The 18,666-nt window shown below is 46.5% G+C and overlaps 1 long non-coding RNA gene and 1 pseudogene across 1 annotated transcript; one reads left to right on the forward strand and one right to left on the reverse strand.

The window, feature by feature from the left end:
- The first annotated feature begins 5,461 nt into the window (after nt 1-5,461).
- On the forward strand, nt 5,462-6,107 carry LOC135549215 (uncharacterized). The gene is made up of 3 exons (XR_010456962.1): nt 5,462-5,536; nt 5,854-5,958; nt 6,042-6,107. It is a non-coding gene; the product is annotated as an uncharacterized LOC135549215 (long non-coding RNA).
- A 9,683-nt stretch (nt 6,108-15,790) lies between these two features.
- Nucleotides 15,791-17,840, reverse strand: LOC135549399 (rhomboid domain-containing protein 2-like; annotated as a pseudogene).
- Between the last annotated feature and the right edge of the window lie 826 nt (nt 17,841-18,666).

Raw genomic sequence — 18,666 nt, forward strand, 5'->3', positions numbered from 1 at the left:
GAAAGTGCAGTGAAAGAAAGTGATCTTGAGGCAGTAAACCTGGACAGTTTGCTGAATGACTTGGAAAGGTTGAAAGTGGCCTTCAAGAAATGCACTGGAGAGATGGCCGAAATGGTAGAGAGCATGGCAGAAATGCAGACCAGAATAGCTGAGAGCAGGCTCCTCAAGCCTGAAAAAAATAACCATGTCCAGAGCTTTGTAAATGAATCTTACTTATTGAGTGTAGTCATGTATCTAATGTATTTATAGATTAGTCATACAGTATATCTACAGATTTTGTATAACATAGCACTGTCCTAACAGTTTGTTTGTTGTTTCTGGTCTTACAGAGCCCAGGGAAAGTCTCTGGTCCTGTGTCTGGCCTCTCTCCTCTTGTGACCTCAGCACCCCGGACCCTGGCTGAAGCCCTACAAGCCCTGCCCTCTGCTGTGGCCCGTCCCTCCCAAAAGGATGTCCCAAAGCCTCCGACACCTCCAAGCCCTGTCTCTGTCATTGTTGCTTCGCCTGCTGTGGAGTACTTACCATACCACCGCAGCCCTCGCCTGGCCCCAATCACCAACCTGAGTGAGAACGGCAGGAAGCTGCTCCAGAAAATGTCCGGAGTGACGCCACAGGTGAGAGGAAACAGGAAGGGAATATTGGCCATATTTCCTTCTACAGTATATCATACCTCTAGATGTCATAGCTCAAGAGTAGAAAATAGCCATAAGCTTATATTACTTTATCTCCTTGTCCAAAATATTCAGGAAGGGAAGGTCAAAAGGAAAAAGACCAAGGGAAAAAAGCAAGTGAAGAAAGAGAAGGCCAGTAAGATGCAGCAGGTGGAAAATGTTGGAGAAAGTAAGGAGGACAAGAAAGAGGAAAAGAAGAGTCTGAGGAAGAGGTGAGGAAATAGAAGAGGGGAACATAACAAGGGAATTTGAGAGATTTATAGAAATAGAATGAGGTAGAGAATTATAGAAATGGAATGAGGCAGCAGAGAAAGAGCAGCTATCTGATGTTTAATGGCAAACTACTATTTATTCTCCTGTTGTGTTTGATTGACAGGTTTCTCCAGTGGCTGCTGCCCAAACTGAGATGTTCGAAGAAATAATGGCCAACTACTACTACAACACACACACATACCTGCAGAGATTTTGAGTATTGCTTACTCCTCCAACACACAGCAAAATACACATATTGATATTGGTCTCATTGTTATATTTTGAGACATGCACCATTGTTTAAAAAATAAAAATGACCCAATAATTATATTGGTTCCCATACAGCCTACTAGGGTAGCGTATGATAATGGGTTGGATTTACATAGAGTGTAGTTATCAGGCTTGGAAATATAGCCAGGAGATGCAGGGTCAACACCCCTACTCATGTCATAAGTGCCATGAGATGTTTAGTGACCACAGAGAGATAGGACCTCTGTGTGCTCAGTCTCATCCGAAGGACTGCACCGGCCGCATGGCAGTGTCTGGCATTGGGGTCTTAGGTCTTCTTTGGCCAAAGGGAAGTGAAGAGGGCCAGTATGAGAGAGCAAGAACTTTCTTAGCAGATAATGATAACATGACAACAGTAGCTGTAGATGATGTAATGAAAAGTTGGAGGGTGGTTGGTAATTGAGAACATCAGGTGGATCCACGTCTGGGTGTTGAGCAGGACCCCTAGCTCCTGGAGAACAGGAGCAGAGTTAAAGGGAACAGGGTAGGAGACAGAGACGTAAACACTCCGGTAGCTCTCCTTCTGTTTCTCCTGCGCCTTGTCCATGTTCTGTCTCACCTTGATTGATGACAGGAATACATGCAATTATATTTCATATTAAAAATAAATTTCTTACATATCTCTTGGAGGGACAGAAAATAAATTAACAGCGGACAATCATTTTTACCTGGTCAAAAACCTCCACATCCTTCTCAGTCTGTGCCTGAAGGTAGTACTCAAAGGCGTTCTGATCTGGTTCGACAACTTCCACCACATCAGGTGGGGTTTCAGTGATCTGAAAGTACGTTATGCAAAAATAGCAATATACAAACACTAAGTAAATCCCAATTTTAAAAGACTACAGTATATTCAATAATTGTATATACAATTGCATTGTTTACCTCAGTCAACAGCTGCGGCTCCCGTCCATACTCTCCCTGGATGCTGCTGTTGTGTGCAAAGAGAATTACCTTCAGGTTGTTCTCCCACCCTTCCTGATACCAATCAAGGGACTTGCCCATGGCAGTCTTGAGGGTCTGGTTGGTCCATTTACTAAGGGTTTTGAAAAACTTTGTTTTAATCTAGGTTGTATAAATCAAGAGTACCAAGAGATTTGTCTACTGTATGGGTAAAAAAAACACAAAGTATAAAACACAAAAGCCAAAAGGAGGTCTTACAATCAACTGACAATCAAAGCTTTCTTGCATTGATTTGACCTTGAACATTCAGAGCCTGCTGGTGTATTCAAACCAAAAACATCCGTGAAGAAAAAGTGGACCTTCAAGTACTGCCTCAAACCACTTGTCCAAGCATAATACATCTCACTGTATAGCATGAGACAGAAAACACATTGAATGAAAACAATGGACTCGATTAAATCTGTATCGCTGAAGTTCAGAGCTATAGCGGCTTATAACCACACTGACATCATTTTTTTAAACGTTATTAGTTATACCATGAGTTGACATTTTTACAAGGATTGTGATTGATGAAAATAGCGCACTTGAAATGTAAAGGTCATTTCCAATCTTTGAGAACATTGCCTTTGAATTTCAATTGAGCTATAGCGAGTTTTGGTGTTACTGATTGAAGTCATCAATCTGTCAGTGAAGACACAGGTGCTCCTAGATCAACTTTCAAAACCAAATCAAATCAAATCAAATGTATTTATATAGCCCTTCGTACATCAGCTGATATCTCAAAGTGCTGTACAGAAACCCAGCCTAAAACCCCAAACAGCAAGCAATGCAGGTGTAGCAGCACGGTGGTTAGGAAAAACTCCCTAGAAAGGCCAAAACCTAGGAAGAAACCTAGAGAGGAACCAGGCTATGTGGGGTGGCCAGTCCTCTTCTGGCTGTGCCGGGTAGAGATTATAACAGAACATGGCCAAGATGTTCAAATGTTCATAAATGACCAGCATGGTCAAATAATAATAAGGCAGAACAGTTGAAACTGGAGCAGCAGCAAGGCCAGATGGACTGGGGACAGCAAGGAGTCATCATGTCAGGTAGTCCTGGGGCATGGTCCTAGGGCTCAGGTCCTCCGAGAGAGAGAAGGAGAGAATTAGAGAACGCACACTTAGATTCACACAGGACACCGAATTGGACAGGAGAAGTACTCCAGGTATAACAAACTGACTCCAGCCCCCCGACACATAAACTACTGCAGCATAAATACTGGAGGCTGAGACAGGAGGGGTCAGGAGACACTGTGGCCCCATCCGAGGACACCCCCGGACAGATGAACCGTCACAGATTCTGTTAGTGACTCCGGCATGTGTACTGTGAAACTCTGGGGGACACTGACAGACAGACAGTGGACTGAGGTGGGAATGTTGAAAATGTGGATGTTGAGCCACTGAGCCCAGTGACTGCTGGTTTGAGAGGCAGATACATGCCGATGACTGAGTCCATGGCCAAAGCTGTATTTGTGACTATGTCCATGACTGTGGCTGCAGCTGTGTCCATGCTTGTGACCATGTCCGTGACTTGGCCTCATGCCCCCCATGGTTGTGTCCGTAATAACCTGAGAGCTGAACAGGGCTCCCCTGTGTATAGTAGGAGTGGGCCCAGCCTTCAAATGTCTTTGGTGTGGTCTCGGTAGCCTGCAGGTTGGAGGTTCAGGACACTGGAGCGTAGGCTTGATCTGGGCAGGAGCCTGGTGTTGGAATGATTCTGCAATCAACGAGAACGTAGACAGATTTCAGAGAGCTTCTCTATACCAGTGATTATCTATCTAATCATTGGGGACCACCAGGTGCCTATTGTAAAGTATTAAATTACAGCTGAGGATCATCTATTGTAACTGCACCTCATTATACTGTAGTACATCATGTGCTCTGGCTTGCACACAGCAAATGTTATTTAATGACCTCTTGTCTTGTCTGATAAATGGTGGTTCTGGTGCTTTCTCAGTACTCACGGTGGGTGGACCGTCTTCCTTCTCACCTCTATTGATGCAGGGACATACAGGACACCAATGTTCCTCAGCAGCCTGAAAGGCATCTTCTTGTCCAGCACTGATGCCCTGGCATCGGACATGTCCAGAAGTGAGAGCCAGCCCTTTCCGTCTGTTTCACCAATGCAAGTTAAGGAGAATGTGTGAAGTAGTGATGCAAGATTTTTCTAAACAAACATACCATGATGTTTAGCAACAGGACTCATATACAACACCTATAACCTAATAACACTTAACTACACTACTAAGCACACTTATAAAGCTGTGACATACTGCAGAGGAGCGTATCGCATTTCTTTTGAACCGCAATGAGGTTGGAATAAGGATACAGATCTCCCCTGCGATGATGGCGATGACATTGCAAAGGAAGACAGTGTGTGGGACCAAAGATTTTATGATGAACAGAAACAGCCAGGGCAGGGCTAACATGTGTAGAGTGGCCCCGAAAAGAAAGCCCTTAACCATACGGGGGTGCACTGTGGCCATACACATACGGGAGAGGGATGCTGGCATGAACCCCTCCACCAAACAGTAGCAGACCCAGTATGCTGTACAACACCCCTGTGCTGATAGAGAGCAGCAGAAACCAAACAGCTCACACTCTTCTCAATGCCACCAGAGAGGCCCAGAACCCCAATACTGAGGAGTAGCTGGTTCACTGTCTTGTGGTGGAAGACAGTGACCCAGCACTCACTGCTGCTCGATCATCCTATTTTTCCAATTTAATTGAGGAAAATAAGAACAATCCGAAATGTATCTTTGATACTGTCGCAAAGCTAACAAAAAAGCAGCATTCCTCAAGTGAGGATGGCTTTCACTTCAGCTGTAATAAATTCATGAACTTCTTTGAGGAAAAGATCATGATCATTTGAAAGCAAATTACGGACTCCTCTTTAAATCTGCGTATTCCTCCAAAGCTCAGTTGTCCTGAGTCTGCACAACTCTGCCAGGACCTATGATCAAGAGAGACGCTCAAGTGTTTTAGTACTTAAGTCGTTCTGGTGCACAGAAGACCAAGGCCTGTAAGTCAAATCCGACCTGAAAACAATTACACATAAACATTACTTATGCTCCATGTACAAACTGCAGTTATCACAATAAAAGCAACTGCAGATATCCCTCCCCATCAAACTCATTTGAAATTGAATGCTCTCTTGGCAGTCTACTTCAGCGCAGACCCCTCAGATCCACAAAAGGCCTGTAAGTCACATTCAAATCAACCACATAACAGTAGCTACTTAAATGATTTATTGATAGCTACATAATTTATTTCCAAGGCCAAAATGAGCAAAATAGTTTTTACTGTTCACAGCCAATCATTGAGAGCTGTGGGCAGGAACAGACATCTGGGGATGGACGGGACATGAATCCAGAGCCTCTCAGCCAGGTCAGACATCTCTGCTGTTCCCATAGAGATCAATCTGTTGATTCATATGGCAATTTTGGTTGGCTTGGTTGAATTGACAATCCTTCATTGGAAATGCTAAAGAATCCTACAGTATGGGGAAGGTCTTTAGTCCCATCCCTAATGTTATGGGAGTTGCATTTATTGCATTTCAATACATTTGCATTTTCAATTACCCATGAATTACTCACTACTTGTACAAGTATGTTGGATTGCCTAAATATTCAACATTTTCTTGGCAGTCAATGCCAGTGAATTCCATGGCTGCCCTAAGTACATGCCTTTGTCTGTCTCCTCAGTCTGGAAGGGTGACTCGGCTGATGGAGAGAAATTATGATGGGGTGATCTCATCCTCCAACTCTGATGACATCTCTATCTACTCCTTCACTGACTGTGAATCTGAGGTAAGAGAGTTGTACACCATAGATGTGTTGAGTGATATGACTGTGAAGAGAATAGTCTCAGACTAACTGACTCTGATACACAGTCTGATGAGGATCATGAAAGGAGGACACCACCGCTGATAGTGAAGGATAAGGAGGATGGAAAGGTGACAAAGTTTGAAGTGAGGGAAATGGTAGAGGACGACAATCTGTCTCTCCACTCCTTGGATGATTCAGACTTTCTGGTATGTTCTGCACCATGTATTTGAGTAACTCTTTGACTGAATGTGGAGAATGGACTATGACCAACTAGCTCTCTGACACAGTGTGATAATGGCAATGATGTATTCTCTTACATTTGTGTGTTAGTGGTGCGCAAGTCAGCTGTTTGTTCAACCAAGCAAGTCAGCTGTTTGTTCAACCAAGCCCATCCGCAACCGCCCGACCATATGTGAAAAAGTGAAAACCTGACCCTAGTCCGCAAATATAGAACACCATCAGAGAAGGCGGAACAATTTTTTTAGTCAGGGGTGCAGGATTTTGTTGTGGCTAATATGGATATGTTTCTGCTTATCATTTCCAACATTTTGGCCCGGCTATTTGTTAGTCAACTTGTCTATAATTAGATAGAAGACTAAATAAACCCTTGCTCACCGGAATAATGTTATAAATGGTAGAATGAATTCTTCAATGTAGTTGACATCGGTAAAGTTCTCCGTCATCTTTGATTCTTTCGCGGAGCAAGAAGAAAATGCAAAAACTCAAGATAAAAAAGGGAAACTACTATCAGCTTTTAGGAGGCTGATAAAGCAGTCCCTAACTGCACAAGTGAGGGCACTGATCCAAGTGATGAAGAGAAAATGCAGTGAAAGTGATCTTGAGGCAGTAAACCTGGACAGTTTGCTGAATGACTTGGAAAGGTTGAAAGTGGCCTTCAAGAAATGCACTGGAGAGATGGCCGAAATGGTAGAGAGCATGGCAGAAATGCAGACCAGAATAGCTGAGAGCAGGCTCCTCAAGCCTGAAAAAAATAACCATGTCCAGAGCTTTGTAAATGAATCTTACTTATTACATTTACATTACATTTAAGTCATTTAGCAGACGCTCTTATCCAGAGCGACTTACAAATTGGTGAATTCACCTTCTGACATCAGTGGAACAGCCACTTTACAATAGTGCATCTAAATCATTTATGGGGGGGTGAGAAGGATTGCTTTATCCTATCCTAGGTATTCCTTGAAGAGGTGGGGTTTCAGGTGTCTCCGGAAGGTGGTGATTGACTCCGCTGTCCTGGCGTCGTGAGGGAGTTTGTTCCACCATTGGGGGGCCAGAGCAGCGAACAGTTTTGACTGGGCTGAGCGGGAACTGTACTTCCTCAGTGATAGGGAGGCGAGCAGGCCAGAGGTGGATGAACGCAGTGCCCTTGTTTGGGTGTAGGGCCTGATCAGAGCCTGGAGGTACTGCGGTGCCGTTCCCCTCACAGCTCCGTAGGCAAGCACCATGGTCTTGTAGCGGATGCGAGCTTCAACTGGAAGCCAGTGGAGAGAGCGGAGGAGCGGGGTGACGTGAGAGAACTTGGGAAGGTTGAACACCAGACGGGCTGCGGCGTTCTGGATGAGTTGTAGGGGTTTAATGGCACAGGCAGGGAGCCCAGCCAACAGCGAGTTGCAGTAATCCAGACGGGAGATGACAAGTGCCTGGATTAGGACCTGCGCCGCATCCTGTGTGAGGCAGGGGCGTACTCTGCGGATGTTGTAGAGCATGAACCTACAGGAACGGGCCACCGCCTTGATGTTAGTTGAGAACGACAGGGTGTTGTCCAGGATCACGCCAAGGTTCTTAGCGCTCTGGGAGGAGGAAACAACACTTATTGAGTGTAGTCATGTATCTAATGTATTTATAGATTAGTCATACAGTATATCTACAGATTTTGTATAACATAGCACTGTCCTAACAGTTTGTTTGTTGTTTCTGGTCTTACAGAGCCCAGGGAAAGTCTCTGGTCCTGTGTCTGGCCTCTCTCCTCTTGTGACCTCAGCACCCCGGACCCTGGCTGAAGCCCTACAAGCCCTGCCCTCTAATTGTCAGGATTTGGCCAGGGTTGTTCCGGGTTTTGGTCAGTAGATGCCCCCATTGTGCTTTTTGTCCCTATGTTTTTCCCTTGATCCCCATTATTATTTGCACCTGTGTCTCGTTTCCCCTGATTGTATTTAAACCCTTGTTTCCCTTAGTTCTGTGCTCTGTGTTTGTATGTTAGCACCCTGCCCTAGTGTTCTGTGTGCTCTTGTCGATTCCGGGTGACGTTCTTGTGGTATTCTGTTTTTGTTTATTTTTGGTGAGTTTCTTTTGAGGTCTTTTGTGTTTTACCTACCACCTTTTGGATTTGCCATTTTTTGTATTTTAGGATTTTTTCTTTATTAAATACACCGTCTTAAGTACTGCTGTGTCTGCCTCATCTTCTGGGTTCTGCTGTCTATTCGTGGCTCAGTTGGTTAAGTGACTGTTTCTCACTCCGGAGACCCAGGTTCGAAACCGGGTCTTGACAGAAACACAGAGCCAAAAATGAACCCAGAGTCAGCCAGTTCCCAGGACCTTTTGCCACGCTGTCCCACCACCAGGAGACTGTCCAACGCCACGAAGCCGCCCTGGTTCAGCAAGAGGCCTTAATGGCTAGACATTCTCATCTTCTGTCGGAGATGCTGACTTCCATTAAGCAAATATCTGATCGACTTACCCCGGCAACAGTTCCCGTCCCAGTACCTCAAGTTCACGTACCCATGGCAGTTAACCCCCTGGCTGAACCTCGTCTTCCACCTCCCCAACGGTTCTCAGGTGATCCAAGTGCTTGTAAAGGGTTTCTCACTCAATGTTCTCTCTCCTTTGAGCTGCAACCCTCGTCGTTTCCCACCGACCGGTCTAAGATCGCATATATCATCACCCTGCTGTCGGAAAAAGCCCTGGCCTGGGCTACTGCTGTGTGGGATGCCCATAGTTCCTGCTGTGCCAGCTACTCTGCCTTTGCTGAGGAATTCAAACGAGTGTTTCAAGGCCCAAGCAGTGGTTCTGACTCAGCCAAACAGCTCCTGACTCTCCATCAAGGTTGGCGCAGCGTGACGGACTATGCCATCCAGTTCCGCACGGTGGCAGCAGTGAGTGGCTGGAACAACGAGGCGCTCACGGTGTGCTTTCTGAAAGGCCTTTCCGACACTATCCAAGATGAACTGGCCACTCGGGAACCACCGGACAATCTCGAGTCCCTGATCAAGTTGGCCTCACGCATTGACCAGCGTCTGAGAGAGAGAGAACTCAACCGTAGACCTCTAGCCCCTATCAGTCCCAGCTCCGAGTCCCCACCTTTATCATCGCTGGCTCCACCGGAACCCATGCAGATTGGACGCATCTCCCAGGCTGAGAGAGACCGCCGGATGAGGGAGCGACGCTGTCTATATTGCGGCAAACCGGGCCATTTCCGTTCCACGTGTCCCGGGCTCCTGGGAAACGCTCTGTCCCGTACAGACCGGGGGGAACTGTAACGGGAAACATAACCTCCTCCCATCCGTCCAACTCCCGTCTGCTCATTCCAGTCACCCTCTCCTGGGACAACCACAAGCTTCACCTTCAAGCCTTGGTAGACTCTGGAGCCGCAGGTAACTTCATGGATGGTGTCTGGGCGAAGGAGAATGGCGTTCCCTCTGAACCTCTAAGTGACCCCATGAGGGTTACTACATTGGATGGAAGCCCTTTGGGATCTGGACTTGTCATTCATGTCACTACCTCCTTGAGACTTTCAGTTTCACAACACCAGGAATTGATGAACTTTCATTTGATCTCCTGTTCCGAGTTCCCTCTCGTCCTTGGATACCCCTGGCTTCACAGCCATAACCCTCACATCGACTGGTCTGTGGGCACTATCAAGCAGTGGGGTCCTACGTGCCAAGCTACTTGTATTTTCCAGAATTCCCCGAGTTCTACTCCCGAGTCTTTAGAATCCATCGACCTGACCCGAGTTCCCGAGTGTTACCATGACCTCAAACTGGTGTTTAGCAAACAGAGGGCCACCATGCTACCACCCCATAGACCTTACGATTGCCCCATCGACCTGTTTCCGGGCACTTGCCCCCCCATGGGTCGGATCTTTTCCCTATCTCCACCCGAACGAGCTGCTATGGATACCTACATCAAGGACGCTCTGGAAGCAGGCCTCATGCGTCCATCCACCTCCCCGGCGGGAGCAGGGTTTTTCTTTGTGGCCAAGAAAGACGGTGGATTACGTCCTTGCATCGACTACCGGGGACTCAATGACATAACCGTCCGTAACCGTTACCCGCTACCCCTTATGGCCACAGCCTTCGAGCTGCTCCAGGAAGCAGTTGTTTTCACTAAGCTTGACCTGCGGAACGCATACCATCTTGTGCGGATCAGACCTGGTGACGAGTGGAAGACCGCTTTCAACACGCCTACTGGTCACTATGAATACTTGGTGATGCCCTTCGGCCTGACCAACGCCCCAGCGGTGTTCCAAGCGCTCATAAACGATGTGCTTAGGGATATGCTTAACATATTTGTGTTCGTTTACTTGGATGACATCCTCATCTTTTCGAGCTCCCTTCAAGAACACACTAAGCATGTCAGACAAGTACTCAAACGCCTCCTGGACAGCCATCTGTACGTTAAGCCGGAAAAATGTGAATTCCATTCATCCCGAGTACAATTCCTGGGATTTGTAGTGGAACCCGGTCGAGTCCAAATGGACCCTAGGAAGGTAGGGGCGGTAGCGGATTGGCCCACCCCCAAATCCGTTAAGGATGTTCAGCGTTTCCTGGGCTTCACAAACTTTTACCGCAAGTTCATCAAGAACTTCAGTTTGGTGGCAGCTCCTCTCTCAGCTTTAACCAAAGGTGGCAATGCAAGGTTTTTTTGGGGAAGAGAAGCTGAGACGGCCTTCCAAGGACTCAAGCAGCGCGTCCTCTCTGCTCCCATCCTGATACTACCGACTACGGATGAACCATTTGTGGTGGAGGTAGACGCATCAGAGGTTGGTGTTGGAGCTGTCCTGTCTCAGAGGGGTGAAGACAAGAAGCTTCATCCGTGCGCTTTCTTCTCACACCGGCTTACCCCGACTGAGAGGAACTACGATGTGGGGATCGTGAACTCCTAGCGGTTAAGATGGCATTGAAGGAATGGAGACACTGGCTCGAGGGGCTTCTCACCCGTTTCAAGTGCTTACGGACCACAAAAATCTGGAGTATATCCAGCAGGCGAAGCGATTGAACTCTAGACAAGCTAGATGGTCTCTTTTCTTCAATCGATTCCAGTTTATCCTCACCTATCGGCCCGGGTCGAAGAATCTCAAACCGGATGCCCTGTCCCGAGTCTACGCTCCTGCCATTCGAGATGACACGGACATGCCTGTCCTTCCTGCTGCTAAGATTGTGGCTCCGATCTCGTGGCAAGTTGAGGATACCGTGAGACGTGCTCAAGCTAGCGAACGGACCCTAAAGGAGGCCCTGCCAATCGGTTGTTTGTCCCCAAGGCAGTGAGGACTCAGGTCCTTCTGTGGGGGCACTCCTCTCGCCTCACCTGTCATCCGGGCGTAGGTCGCACCTTGGAGTTCATCCAGCGTAAGTTCTGGTGGCCTACCATAAGAGAAGACGTTGCCACTTTCGTCAATGCCTGCCCCGTGTGCTGCCAGGGCAAATCTTCTCACCTCCGCCTCAAGGACTCCTTCACCCTTTACCTGTTCCCCACAGACCCTGGTCCCATATCTCATTGGACTTTATTACTGGACTTCCTCCATCCCATGGCAATACTACTATCCTAGTCATAATCGACAGGTTTTCAAAGGCGGCCAGGTTCGTCCCTCTGACTAAGTTACCTTCTGCCAAGGAAACGGCTGAGTTGGTAATTAATCATGTGTTCCGAGTCTTCGGCATTCCTCAAGATGTGGTTTCTGACAGAGGTCCCCAGTTCGCCTCAAGGTTTTGGAAGGCCTTCTGCCAACTCATGGGGGCTTCTGCCAGTCTATCTTCAGGGTACCATCCGGAGTCCAACGGCCAAACAGAGAGGATGAATCAAGAGCTGGAAACCACCCTCCGATGTATGACTCGTGACAACCCGTCCACATGGTCATCCTTTATTGTTTGGGCCGAATACGCGCACAACACCTTGCGCTCCTCCTCCACTGGTATGTCCCCACACGAGTGTCAGTTTGGCTATGCTCCTCCATTGTTCCCGGACCAGGAGGCAGAAGTCAGAGTGCCTTCAGCCTTGAGGTTCGTCAGACGCTGTCGGCTTATGTGGAGGAAGACCCGTCTTAATCTGATGCGTTCCTCACAGAGGTATCAACAACAAGCCAACAGACGTCGCCGTCCCGGGCCTACCCTGCGCCCGGCCAGAGAGTCTGGCTCTCCACAAGAGACTTACCTCTACGGGTGGAGTCTCGCAAGCTGTCCCAAAAATACATCGGTCCCTTCAAGGTTGCCAGGAGAGTTAACCCAGTTTCTTATCGCCTACACTTACCCAGATCCCTTAAGATTAATCCCACATTTCATGTGTCATTGTTAAAACCTGTTGTTTTTCTCCCCTTGTCCCGGCAGACAGACCTCCCCCTCCGCCTCGTGTCATTGGAGGCCAGCCGGCTTATACCGTCCACCGGATACTGGATTCCCGCCGGGTGCAGCGGTCCTGGCAGTATCTGGTGGACTGGGAAGGCTACGGTCCTGAGGAGCGCTCCTGGGTTCCTGCCAAAGACATCCTGGACCCTGACCTCATTCGTCAGTTCAGGGTCCTCCACCCTGAGAGAGCTGGTAGGAACATCAGGAGCCGTTCCTAGGGGGATTCTGTCAGGATTTGGCCAGGGTTGTTCCGGGTTTTGGTCAGTAGATGCCCCCATTGTGCTTTTTGTCCCTATGTTTTTCCCTTGATCCCCATTATTATTTGCACCTGTGTCTCGTTTCCCCTGATTGTATTTAAACCCTTGTTTCCCTTAGTTCTGTGCTCTGTGTTTGTATGTTAGCACCCTGCCCTAGTGTTCTGTGTGCTCTTGTCGATTCCGGGTGACGTTCTTGTGGTATTCTGTTTTTTGTTTTTGTTTATTTTTGGTGAGTTTCTTTTGAGGTCTTTTGTGTTTTACCTACCACCTTTTGGATTTGCCATTTTTTGTATTTTAGGATTTTTTCTTTATTAAATACACCGTCTTAAGTACTGCTGTGTCTGCCTCATCTTCTGGGTTCTGCTGTCTATTCGTGGCTCAGTTGGTTAAGTGACTGTTTCTCACTCCGGAGACCCAGGTTCGAAACCGGGTCCTGACACTAATGTGGCCCGTCCCTCCCAAAAGGATGTCCCAAAGCCTCCGACACCTCCAAGCCCTGTCTCTGTCATTGTTGCTTCGCCTGCTGTGGAGTACTTACCATACCACCGCAGCCCTCGCCTGGCCCCAATCACCAACCTGAGTGAGAACGGCAGGAAGCTGCTCCAGAAAATGTCAGGAGTGATGCCACAGGTGAAAAGGAAACAGGAAGGGAATATTGGCCATATTTCCTTCTACAGTATATCATACCTCTAGATACCATAGCTCAAGAGTAGAAAATAGCCATAAGCTTATATTACTTTATCTCCTTGTCCAAAATATTCAGGAACGGAAGGTCAAAAGGAAAAAGACCAAGGGATGTTTAATGGCAAACTATTATTTATTCTCCTGTTGTGTTTGATTGACAGGTTTCTCCAGTGGCTGCTGCCCAAACTGAGATGTTCGAAGAAATAATGGCCAACTACTACTACAACACACACACATACTTGCAGAGATTTTGAGTATTGCTTACTCCTCCAACACACAGCAAAATACACATATTGATATTGGTCTCATTGTTATATTTTGAGACATGCACCATTGTTTAAAAGATAAAAATGACCCAATAATTATATTGGTTCCCATACAGCCTACTAGGGTAGCGTATGATAATGGGTTGGATTTACATAGAGTGTAGTTATCAGGCTTGGAAATATAGCCAGGAGATGCAGGGTCAACACTCCTACTCATGTCATAAGTGCCATGAGATGTTTAGTGACCACAGAGAGATAGGACCTCTGTGTGCTCAGTCTCATCCGAAGGACTGCACCGGCCGCATGGCAGTGTCTGGCATTGGGGTCTTAGGTCTTCTTTGGCCAAAGGGAAGTGAAGAGGGCCAGTATGAGAGAGCAAGAACTTTCTTAGCAGATAATGATAACATGACAACAGTAGCTGTAGATGATGTAATGAAAAGTTGGAGGGTGGTTGGTAATTGAGAACATCAGGTGGATCCACGTCTGGGTGTTGAGCAGGACCCCTAGCTCCTGGAGAACAGGAGCAGAGTTAAAGGGAACAGGGTAGGAGACAGAGACGTAAACACTCCGGTAGCTCTCCTTCTGTTTCTCCTGCGCCTTGTCCATGTTCTGTCTCACCTTGATTGATGACAGGAATACATGCAATTATATTTCATATTAAAAATAAATTTCTTACATATCTCTTGGAGGGACAGAAAATAAATTAACAGCGGACAATCATTTTTACCTGGTCAAAAACCTCCACATCCTTCTCAGTCTGTGCCTGAAGGTAGTACTCAAAGGCGTTCTGATCTGGTTCGACAACTTCCACCACATCAGGTGGGGTTTCAGTGATCTGAAAGTACGTTATGCAAAAATAGCAATATACAAACACTAAGTAAATCCCAATTTTAAAAGTCTACAGTATATTCAATAATTGTATATACAATTGCATTGTTTACCTCAGTCAACAGCTGCGGCTCCCGTCCATACTCTCCCTGGATGCTGCTGTTGTGTGCAAAGAGAATTACCTTCAGGTTGTTCTCCCACCCTTCCTGATACCAATCAAGGGACTTGCCCATGGCAGTCTTGAGGGTCTGGTTGGTCCATTTACTAAGGGGTTTGAAAAACTTTGTTTTAATCTAGGTTGTATAAATCAAGAGTACCAAGAGATTTGTCTACTGTATGGGTAAAAAAAACACAAAGTACAAAACACAAAAGCCAAAAGGAGGTCTTACAATCAACTGACAATCAAAGCTTTCTTGCATTGATTTGACCTTGAACATTCAGAGCCTGCTTGTGTATTCAAACCAAAAACATCCGTGAAGAAAAAGTGGACCTTCAAGTACTGCCTCAAACCACTTGTCCAAGCATATTACATCTCAATGTATAGCATGAGACAGAAAACACATTGAATGAAAACTATGGGCTCGATTAAATCTGCATCGCCGAAGTTCAGAGCTATAGCGGCTTATAACCACACTGACATCATTTTTTAAAACGTTATTAGTTATACCATGAGTTGACGTTTTTACAAGGATTGTGATTGCTGAAAATAGCGCACTTGAAATATAAAGGTCATTTCCAATCTTTGAGAACATTGCCTTTGAATTTCAATCGAGCTATAGCGAGTTTTGGTGTTACTGATTGAAGTCATCAATCTGTCAGTGAAGACACAGGTGCTCCTAGATCAAATTTCAAATCAAATCAAATCAAATGTATTTATATAGCCCTTCGTACATCAGCTGATATCTCAAAGTGCTGTACAGAAACCCAGCCTAAAACCCCAAACAGCAAGCAATGCAGGTGTAGAAGCACGGTGGTTAGGAAAAACTCCCTAGAAAGGCCAAAACCTAGGAAGAAACCTAGAGAGGAACCAGGCTATGTGGGGTGGCCAGTCCTCTTCTGGCTGTGCCGGGTAGAGATTATAACAGAACATGGCCAAGATGTTCAAATGTTCATAAATGACCAGCATGGTCGAATAATAATAAGGCAGAACAGTTGAAACTGGAGCAGCAGCACAGCCAGGTGGACTGGGGACAGCAAGGAGTCATCATGTCAGGTAGTCCTGGGGCATGGAGGGCTCACTGAGCAGCAGGGCCAGGTGGACTGGGGACAGCAAGGAGTCATCATGTCAGGTAGTCCTGGGGCATGGTCCTAGGGCTCAGGTCCTCCGAGAGAGAGAAGGAGAGAATTAGAGAACGCACACTTAGATTCACACAGGACACCGAATTGGACAGGAGAAGTACTCCAGATATAACAAACTGACCCCAGCCCCCGACACATAAAGTACTGCAGCATAAATACTGGAGGCTGAGACAGGAGGGGTCAGGAGACACTGTGGCCCCATCCGAGGCCACCCCCGGACAGATGAACCTTCACAGATTCTGTTAGTGACTCCGACATGTGTACTGTGAAACTCTGGGGGACACTGACAGACAGACAGTGGACTGAGATGGGAATGTTGAAAATGTGGATGTTGAGCCACTGAGCCCAGTGACTGCTGGTTTGAGAGGCAGATACATGCCCATGACTGAGTCCATGGCCAAAGCTGTGTTTGTGACTATGTCCATGACTGTGGCTGCAGCTGTGTCCATGCTTGTGACCATGTCCGTGACTTGGCCTCATGCCCCCCATGGTTGTGTCCGTAATAACCTGAGAGCTGAACAGGGCTCCCTGTGTATAGTAGGAGTGGGCCCAGCCTTCAAATGTCTTTGGTGTGGTCTCGGTAGCCTGCAGGTTGGAGGTTGAGGACACTGGAGCGTAGGCTTGATCTGGGCAGGAGCCTGGTGTTGGAATGATTCTGCAATCAACGAGAACGTAGACAGATTTCAGAGAGCTTCTCTATACCAGTGATTATCTATCTAATCATGGGGGACCACTAGGTGCCTATTGTAAAGTATTCAATTACAGCTGAGGATCATCTATTATAACTGCACCTCATTATACTGTAGTACATCATGTGCTCTGGCTTGCACACAGCAAATGTTATTTAATGACCTCTTGTCTTGTCTGATAAATGGTGGTTCTGGTGCTTTCTCAGTACTCACGGTGGGTGGACCATCTTCCTTCTCACCTCTATTGATGCAGGGACATACAGGACACCAAATGTTCCTCAGCAGCCTGAAAGGCATCTTCTTGTCCAGCACTGATGCCCTGGCATCGGACATGTCCAGAAGTGAGAGCCAGCCCTTTCCGTCTGTTTCACCAGTGCAAGTTAAGGAGAATGTGTGAAGCAGTGATGCAAGATTTTTCTAAACAAACATACCATAATGTTTAGCAACAGGACTCATATACAACACCTATAACCTAATAACACTTAACTACACTACTAAGCACACTTATAAAGCTGTGACATACTGCAGAGGAGCGTATCGCATTTCTTTTGAACCGCAATGAGGTTGGAATAAGGATACAGATCTCCCCTGCGATGATGGCGATGACATTGCAAAGGAAGACAGTGTGTGGGACCAAAAGTTTTATGATGAACAGAAACAGCCAGGGCAGGGCTAACATGTGTAGAGTGGCCCCGAAAAGAAAGCCCTTAACCATACGGGGGTGCACTGTGGCCATACACATATGGGAGAGGGATGCTGGCATGAACCCCTCCACCAAACAGTAGCAGACCCAGTATGCTGTACAACACCCCTGTGCTGATAGAGAGCAGCAGAAACCAAACAGTGCTCACACTCTTCTCAATGCCACCAGAGAGGCCCAGAACCCCAATACTGAGGAGTAGCTGGGTCACTGTCTTGTGGTGGAAGACAGTGACCCAGCCCTCACTGCTGCTCGATCATCCTATTTTTCCAATTTAATTGAGGAAAATAAGAACAATCCGAAATGTATCTTTGATACTGTCGCAAAGCTAACTAAAAAGCAGCATTCCTCAAGTGAGGATGGCTTTCACTTCAGCTGTAATAAATTCATGAACTTCTTTGAGGAAAAGATCATGATCATTTGAAAGCAAATTACGGACTCCTCTTTAAATCTGCGTATTCCTCCAAAGCTCAGTTGTCCTGAGTCTGCACAACTCTGCCAGGACCTATGATCAAGAGAGACGCTCAAGTGTTTTAGTACTTCAGTCGTTCCAAGACTGAAGACATCCTCTGATAAACCGAAATATGTAACGTTAGTGACAGTAAACTAATTGCCAAATACTATAATGACGGAAACAATCCCAGCCTGAACTCAGGAGTAAAACTCTTGAACCTCTGAACCATATCTTTTAAAACTATTCGGGAGATCATTTTGATGCCCAGTACATATTTTTCAAACTTGTACTTGGATTATCAATCAACTTTTTCTGCAATATTACGGAACGCCAGAGGGTAGATAACTAGCTAGCTAGAGAGTCCCACTAGATAACACAACCACAAAGTACAAATTGGCTATATCGTAAAAATGTATGAAAACCAAAATACGCGTTTTGGTCTTAATTTAAGGTTGGGCCATTAGATCAGCAGTGTGGTTAGGTTTAAAATCCGTTTATAAGAAGATGAATTGGAGAAATATGCGGGCAGGCTTGCTAGCCCCAAAATGTGTACAACATCAAAGTTGCTCAACTGTTGCACAGGGGATCAACTTCTGCATTTGAAGACACTGCCACCTGCTGACATGTGCCTCAAATGTGATTATCAAAGAGTCCTCAACAGCCATTTGAGATAGATAGCGACATAGATTTGATTTGACAGTTATAAATTACAACCAGGGGGAAGATAACACCAGTCCGGTCCCTTACACGCCTTTCTTGTGACGTATTATGCGCGGCCATAAAACGGTGACCTATTGTGACGTAAACAAGCATCAATTCGCTACATGAACTGCGTTCAGCTTTGATATCAACAGTACAATCTCTTTCTTCAATCAGGTTGTTTCAGCTAATCTTTTGCCGCATAGTCTGCCCTAGCTGACGCTGTGCAGAGAATACTA

The sequence above is a fragment of the Oncorhynchus masou genome, chromosome 12 (genome assembly GCF_036934945.1).
Source record: "Oncorhynchus masou masou isolate Uvic2021 chromosome 12, UVic_Omas_1.1, whole genome shotgun sequence".
NCBI classification, from domain to species: Eukaryota; Metazoa; Chordata; class Actinopteri; order Salmoniformes; family Salmonidae; genus Oncorhynchus; species Oncorhynchus masou.